This window comes from Chamaea fasciata, unplaced genomic scaffold, assembly GCF_029207755.1.
Source record: "Chamaea fasciata isolate MVZ Bird 193981 ecotype frontalis unplaced genomic scaffold, bChaFas1.0.hap1 SCAF_5, whole genome shotgun sequence".
NCBI lineage: Eukaryota > Metazoa > Chordata > Aves > Passeriformes > Sylviidae > Chamaea > Chamaea fasciata.
The window spans coordinates 36,874,126-36,881,224 of NW_027094090.1; the positions used below are offsets into that span (position 1 = coordinate 36,874,126).

Consider the following 7,099-nt stretch of genomic DNA (forward strand, 5'->3'; position numbering starts at 1 on the left):
CTGTTCTCCCATTTAACTTCTCAGTAATTCCTCTGAGCTTCAAATCACAGATTCTAGTATACAAGCCAAGGAGATCTTGATGAGAATTGATTTTTAGCCAGCAAATGTCACTCTTTAAATGCCCAAAAGCAGTTTAAACTCAGACAGAATGTTAGTAATGGCAGAAAAATCTGACCCAACTTACTTTAATGTACTGTTATCTAGTTTCTGCTCCAGAAGTTAGCACAGGTAAATGCATGGCAGGTTTTCTCAAAATCAAAAAAGGTTTTAAAAATACAGGATACTCCTGCATACTGGATTTTCAGCATTAGAAAGATATAAATATTTTCTCTCTGCATTTATTCAGAGCATAAAATCAAGAAAAGATGTAAAGATTCTGAAAAAAAACTAAGCTGTCACATATAAATCACAGAATCAAATAGAAAGAGAAATATTTCAGATTAGAGAATATTTCTACAAAAGAAAGGATACATGAAACATTTCAATACTGTAAGGTAGTTCTTAGGAGAGATGCAGCAGGAGTGGACTTTTACGATTCCTGTGGGTCCTTTGCAGTTTCAGGACATTCTATGTTTCTATGATTTTTTTTTTTTCCTGTGGTTCAACAGACACTAATTGCCCCAGCACACAGGGACAGCAGAGGTCTTGTTTAGCCTCCATGGCTGTACAGTGTCTTTCTGTAGGCTGGCTTCCTCTATTGCCCATATATGCCTTCAGGATGCCATGAATAACTCGCAATAGAATGGCAGGGAGCTGGGCTGTTCTCAAACTGTCTCAGTAGGGCAGCTGGAAGGACTCTCACTACTTGGAATACCTTAGAAATTCACTGTGTGGTTATTCAGAAATATGACAAGAGGATATTTAAGCAAGAGGATAGAATAAATAGCTTGCTTAAAATTATCATACTGAAGTATTGGAACAACCTTCAAAAAATAAAACACACTGTTAACATTAGCATTTACACTAAAATCTCATCTACATGTGGTTTGCTTTTTTCCTTTCAGCTTTGCTCTATTACTATTTCAGTTTAAAGAAAGAAAGAGCAAAAGGCTGCCCCTGTACCTCTTAAACTAACAGCCTCCGTAACCACATTTGTCTGGTAGATAACCTTTTGCTTTATACCTAGCTTCATCAGTCAGTCATTCTCCCTCCTGACAGCATCTCCTCCTCCCATTTTATTGGAAACTAATGAAATAGTCACAACAAAACTATTATTTGTGGTTATTATGTTTTGAAGGATGCAGACCTGAAATGGCAAGTTCAAAGACAGCTACACGTGTTGTAGCTCTGGTATCTTTGCAAACTCCTTAGAGGGTACACGTGACATTTGATCCTCTTACTTTCTTTATGTGGGAGTTTTCATTACTAAAGCCACTTGCCTTTTATGTTTGAGCATATGCATATCCCCTAAGCCAAACAACCCTGCTGTAGTTCCTCTCCAGAGGCAAAGAAATTTGTTTTCAAGGTGTTCTTATTCTTTGTGCTGTTTCTTCATTTGCTGATTTAATAACCTTCTCTCTCTGCTGGTTGTGCCATTCATTCATGTTTTTTATCCGCAGCTAATAGGACCCTGCAAAGAAAATCTGTAGAGCACAGGAAAGAGCAGGGATTAAGGAAAAAATTGAAAAATACTTTCTTTCCTTCACTACCTTTTAAATTAGTTATGCAAATACATTTATTTATTTCATTTGTTTATTTCCAAGTAGACAAATGTAGAAGGGGAAAACAGCCTAATTCTTTATATTTTGATATAATTCATGGGGAAAAAATGATTCGGATAAGATTTTGTTTCAACAGCTAGCTAATAGATACTTCTATAATATTTTTGACAAATATAGAAGACCAAATTTTTTTCCTTTGCTTGGCTCATATTTTCCATCTCCATGGTTTAGGTCATGCTAGCAAGAGCCATTTGTTGCATTTTTCTTCTTCTCGCCTACATGACAATTTTAATTTGAAGATGGATTTTCTCCTTCCACTCAAATAAAAGCTTATAATCAATCTTTTGTTTTGCCAAAGCATGTGTAACTAAATCTAATTTGTATTATTTCTGCTATCTGTAACTGTATATGTAGTTCTTAATAGTTTTCCTTAGCTCTGTCTTTCAGAGGTTTGACCATATTGGAACAAAATAACAAAAATTCCTATAATTTATAATGAAGGAAAGCATCAGATTGAGGAAATGAAATTTATATTTAACTCTTTTAATTTTCTTTTGTTTCAATGTTTCATTCTTTTAATAAAAGTTGATTAGACTTTTGAAATTAAAGCAATTTGAATTAAAAACAATCTTATTGAGTAGAAATATATGTAAAAATAATCCCCCTTTTAAGCTAGAAATCTTCGTACAAAAGTGCCAATTATATTGAATTGTTCTTTGAATTATTTTGCACTTATGTCCATAAACAGGAAGGCACTGAATATTATCATGGCTCTGATGCAAGACAAAGCACCCCAGAAGGTGCCAAATGGCATCACTATGTTTGAGGTCAGAAAAAATTGAACCTGAATTCCTGAATTCCAGTTAGACATGATTTTTACAGACACTAGGTTTCCTTGAGTGTTCTACTGTTTATAACTCTCTGGCAAATTTACCTAGTTAAATATTATCTGTATAAACACTCTAAAGTCTGGACCTGATGTCATTTTCTTTTGCACTAATGTTTTCAGGTCCACTTCCCAAAGCTGTGGAGAACAGCAATGGTGCAGACACTACACATAGCTGAACTTTGGTAGGGACATTCAGCAAGACGAGGAAGCTGCCAGTGGGATTTTGACAAACAGCACCATCAAGATTTTCTTCCTGGCATGCCTGGAAGTTGAATATCATAAATCAAGATCTCCACTTTGTTTCCAGGCATCAACAGCACCACTTGGATGCCAGACTACCAGTTTTAGACTCTAAAGTGTTCAAGGTGTTGTGCATCATGATTTAAGTGTTCATGATGTTTGAAAATTTTTGGACTTTTTTCACAAATTACTGTCACCTATTGGAACTGTGATGGCCAAAACTCATTTCAAAAGCAACCTCATTAAATTATCTCATTTACCAGGGATAAATTTGGTCTGATACTGGTTACCTTTACACTTTTATCTTGTCAACCTGTGTTTATTATCCCTTCCTATAGTTCTAAAGGCGGCTGCTGCTGCTGTAACTTCCCCTAGCTGGTAACAGCAGCAGTGTGGAACAGAGGAGAACCATAGGATAGGCTGGTAATGTGGTCTTTCCTTCCCACTGCAATGGGTATGGAAGTTTCTTTCTAGCTTTTAGCATTTATTCTGCAAAGTACGCATGCCCAGGAATATTCCTAAATGTTATTGAAATTGGTATGATTTTAACATGTACTTCAGTGCCTTGTTCAGATAAAAAAGCCCCCTTCCTAATTAGCTATTTCTTTTTAGTCCTTCTGTCCAAACATGACACAGAAATGGTGATACTTTTAAGAAATACTACTACCAGATGGCCCCATTTTCCCAGGAGCATTCAAAAAGATTCTGGCATGGAGGAGAGCAGAAAGCGACTGAAGGCTAGGAAATCTAGAAGAAAACATATGAACAGTACAGCCCCATTAGCAAAGTGGTCCTTGGAAGAGTAAGACATGAAATATATTCCTATAGGAGGACAATAATGAGGAGAGAAAACAACAGCTTCAGGAGACATAAAAAAGGAAGATTCTTATGGGTCTGTCCATTTGTGCTGTACCACAGCATATTTGCTTGCCCACACAAAAATGTTCACCAGCACATCCTGATATCAATGTTATTCTGTCAGGAAACGTTCAGGTTTAAGGAAACAATTATCTGAGCTCTCCTGATTTCTGCTTGTGCTGGCTCAAACAAATTCCATCATAAATTCCTGCACATTTTATATGCTTATTTTTGATGAATGTCCCATTAAAAACCAACAACAACAACAGCAACAACAACAAACCAAAAACCCAACCAAACAAAAAACAAAAACAAACAAACAAAAACCACCAAAAAACCCACAAAAAAACAAAAACCCACAAAAAACCACCCCAACCCCAAAAATACCCCTGGAATATCTCTTGAAATAAATTGAAGTTCTGGACATCCAGCAGAAGACATCTAGAGAAAGTGATACTAAAAATTCAGTCCTGCTTCTACCAAGAAGCACCCCGTGAGGTAAGGAAATTAAATTAGGCAAAGTGAAGAGAGGGAATAAATAAAGCAAATAGAGATAAAGTTAATTCAATACAATGCCATAACAACCTTTCTATAAGGCTCCCTGGTGAAAGCAGTGTTAGGTAGTTTGAAAGTACAACCCTCCAGGAATTACAGTAAGAAAAACAGTAAGAATTCTCCTTTTGGAATAATTTAACCCTGATGGATAAGCCATTTTGCTAGGACAAGAAAGTGGAATCTATGCTTAATTTTATCAGCCAGAAGAAACTTAGAATTTACTTGTCAAATACTTATCTTGTTAAAATAATGAAAATTACTGAAAATATTCAAAGTACAATTCAGATTATTAAGTTATTCTAACTTTTAATGATATGGCAAGATTCTGAAGCTGTTTCAGTAAATGTCTCCAGAGAGGATTGGTTACCCACCTTCTCCAAGTGCAATATTTTTCAGAAGTCAAAGCACAAAAAGTGTCTGACCATGATGATAAGATTCAGCTGATGGAAATACGTAGCCAGTAGCAATATGTAGGCTTCAACCTGCTGGCTGTAGCACACTGAATAGGATCAGCTGGCCAAATTGCTGTTAGTAAAAATTGAGATATATTTTTATGAAGCCTGTCATGTGACTCTAGACACAAGCTGTAGATGTGAAGCTGTAAGCCTTTTCATGTCCCTTTTCTTCACTTATTCAAGTGAAGAAGCCCCCGTCTCTCGTGCTCCATCCCTGACCACCAGTGTCCCTGCCCTGGGCTTGCTCCAGGTTATTGATGCCTTTCCTGCATTGGGCAGCCCCAAACTCGACACAGGGCTCCAGATGTGGTCTGACAGCTGCCGAGTACAGGAAAGGTTCCCTTTCCTTGCTCTGCGGGCTGTGCTCCTGCCAATGGAGCCCGGGGCACTGCTGGCCTCCACTGCTGCCAAGGCTCACTGCTGGCCTCGGCTCAACTGCTCCCCAGCTATAACACAATCAAAGATCACACAGGCTGCTCTGTCCCAGTGCTGAGCACTGAGCTGAAGAGATAACGTGCTACTTCTTTCCTTCCTGAGCTACTGGATGAATAGTCATACTTGGAGGTAGTGACTTATAAAAATACTAATCTTCTCAATAGAACTTGAGGAACTGACAATTTGATATGTGGGTGAAAGACTGACTATTATGAAGATGTTCATCTGTTTTGTAAGATAAAATGTTAAGGATTATATAAAATATAATGACTCAAGAATGTATCACTTGAAACATATTGCAGTGATTTTTTAGACCTTTTTAAAGTTTGAAGATCACTAAATATTATTTCTTTTTCCCAGGAGCGGGGAAAATTTTGACTAGCAAATTTAAATCCACTGACTGTGGGTTTCATCTTCTTAATTATCACTTAGAGAGTTCAAGGGTTCAAGGAGCACTGTTCAAAAACCAGTGGTAGATATCTCAGCAAGCAAATACTCACCTCAGACTATAAGTCAGGAGGCAGCTGGAGTTGAAGGCAGCAGTGGCAGATTTTGTGGGCTAATGTATTTTTGTGTGTTTTTCTTGACCATTGAATTCAAAACTGAGCTGTTTAACTTAGATCTCTAATCTTATAATGCTTGATGGCACTCTGCAGAGAATAAAATATGCTTTGGTGCAGGATCCAAATGCCAAATGACTACAGAGATGGAAATGAGATGTGCACATGCATCTGTGTTCATAATCCAGTCACAGGGTTAATGCAGAAAGAAGACTGCACCTTTCTATTGCTCCCTTGCCCGTCTGAAATCTGTTCCCAGTCAGTTTTCCTTGTAATGGAAGATAAGCACCTCCTGAAAGATAAAATCTGAAGAAAATGGTTTGCCAAAAGAAGAGAGAAAACTGCCAATCCTGCTCCCAGAAAAGTGATGAAACACTGGATGCAACATTGGCACCTCAAAACCATGAAAAAAATATTCTAATAAGATCAATGAAAATATTACACCTTGTCTTATGTTTTTTCAATTTTTATATATCTAAGGTTATTTTTTTCTTGGTTGCTCTAAGCCAAAGTAGAATATTTTTGGTTAACAACTGTAGAAAAGGAACATTTCAACTGTAAACTTGCTATTGCAGGGCCCAAGTCTTTGGCACACACATGAGTTTGAAATTCTTTCTCTGCTTTTTGTAATGTTTTCCATGTGTAGAAGTCAGAGACATGTCTTTGAAAATGTACATAAGATAATAAATTAATAATTTTTAATCTGTGAATAACAGATATTTTATCAGGAAATATAACCTTAGGTATGACTACATAACAGAAACACATTTACGTATCCGAATGTTGAAAAGCACAGACAGAAAACTGATGCAGTGAATCAACAATGTTTTATTAACCATAAAATACAAAATAAGCTTAAAATGTGTTTCTCTCCTGTGGCTGAGTAACCAGATCTTTTTTTCACTTTCTTGCTCACTCCTTCCTGCACTCACTTTTCTGCTTTCCAACATCCCTTAGAGAAGAGTTTTGCCATTGCTTGCAGTCAGATGATTCAAGCTTGAATGCAAGAACCTCATGTTTTTCTTCCTTGAACTGTCTCATTGAAGAGGGGTATACAGACAGGGGGCAGATGGTTCTCCAAGCTTCCCTTTAAGCAAGAAACATTATAGCTTTCTGCCCCTCCCCAAGGAAAAAAAAAAAAAAGGAACAAAAAATTGCAGCACTTTTCACAATTACTGGATCTTAACACTCTAATTCCCCATTTCAGCCATAGGTTCCTCCAGTCTCTAGCCCTGTAAATCCAAGCACACAAAAAAATATAGGCTCATACCTAACATGTTCTTCAAAACACGTGTTGTGCTGCCACCTAACAGTAGCAAATCCGAGTGTTTAGCTGGTAGTGGGTAAGGAGTTAGATCTGGAGTTTAAGCTCTCTGCTTCTGACTTAGCCACTACAGGTTCCTTTTATAGTTAAAGGAGAGAATCAGACCCTTTAGGGAGCTTTCA

General features: G+C 37.2%; 1 long non-coding RNA gene across 1 annotated transcript; it reads right to left on the reverse strand.

Annotated features, from left to right (window-relative positions):
- Window positions 1–217: 217 nt before the first annotated feature.
- LOC136290202 (uncharacterized) lies at window positions 218–4,629 on the reverse strand. The gene is made up of 3 exons (XR_010721040.1): window positions 4,575–4,629; window positions 3,458–3,537; window positions 218–1,583 (listed from the first exon to the last, which is right to left on the reverse strand). It is a non-coding gene; the product is annotated as an uncharacterized lncRNA (long non-coding RNA).
- Window positions 4,630–7,099: the final 2,470 nt, after the last annotated feature.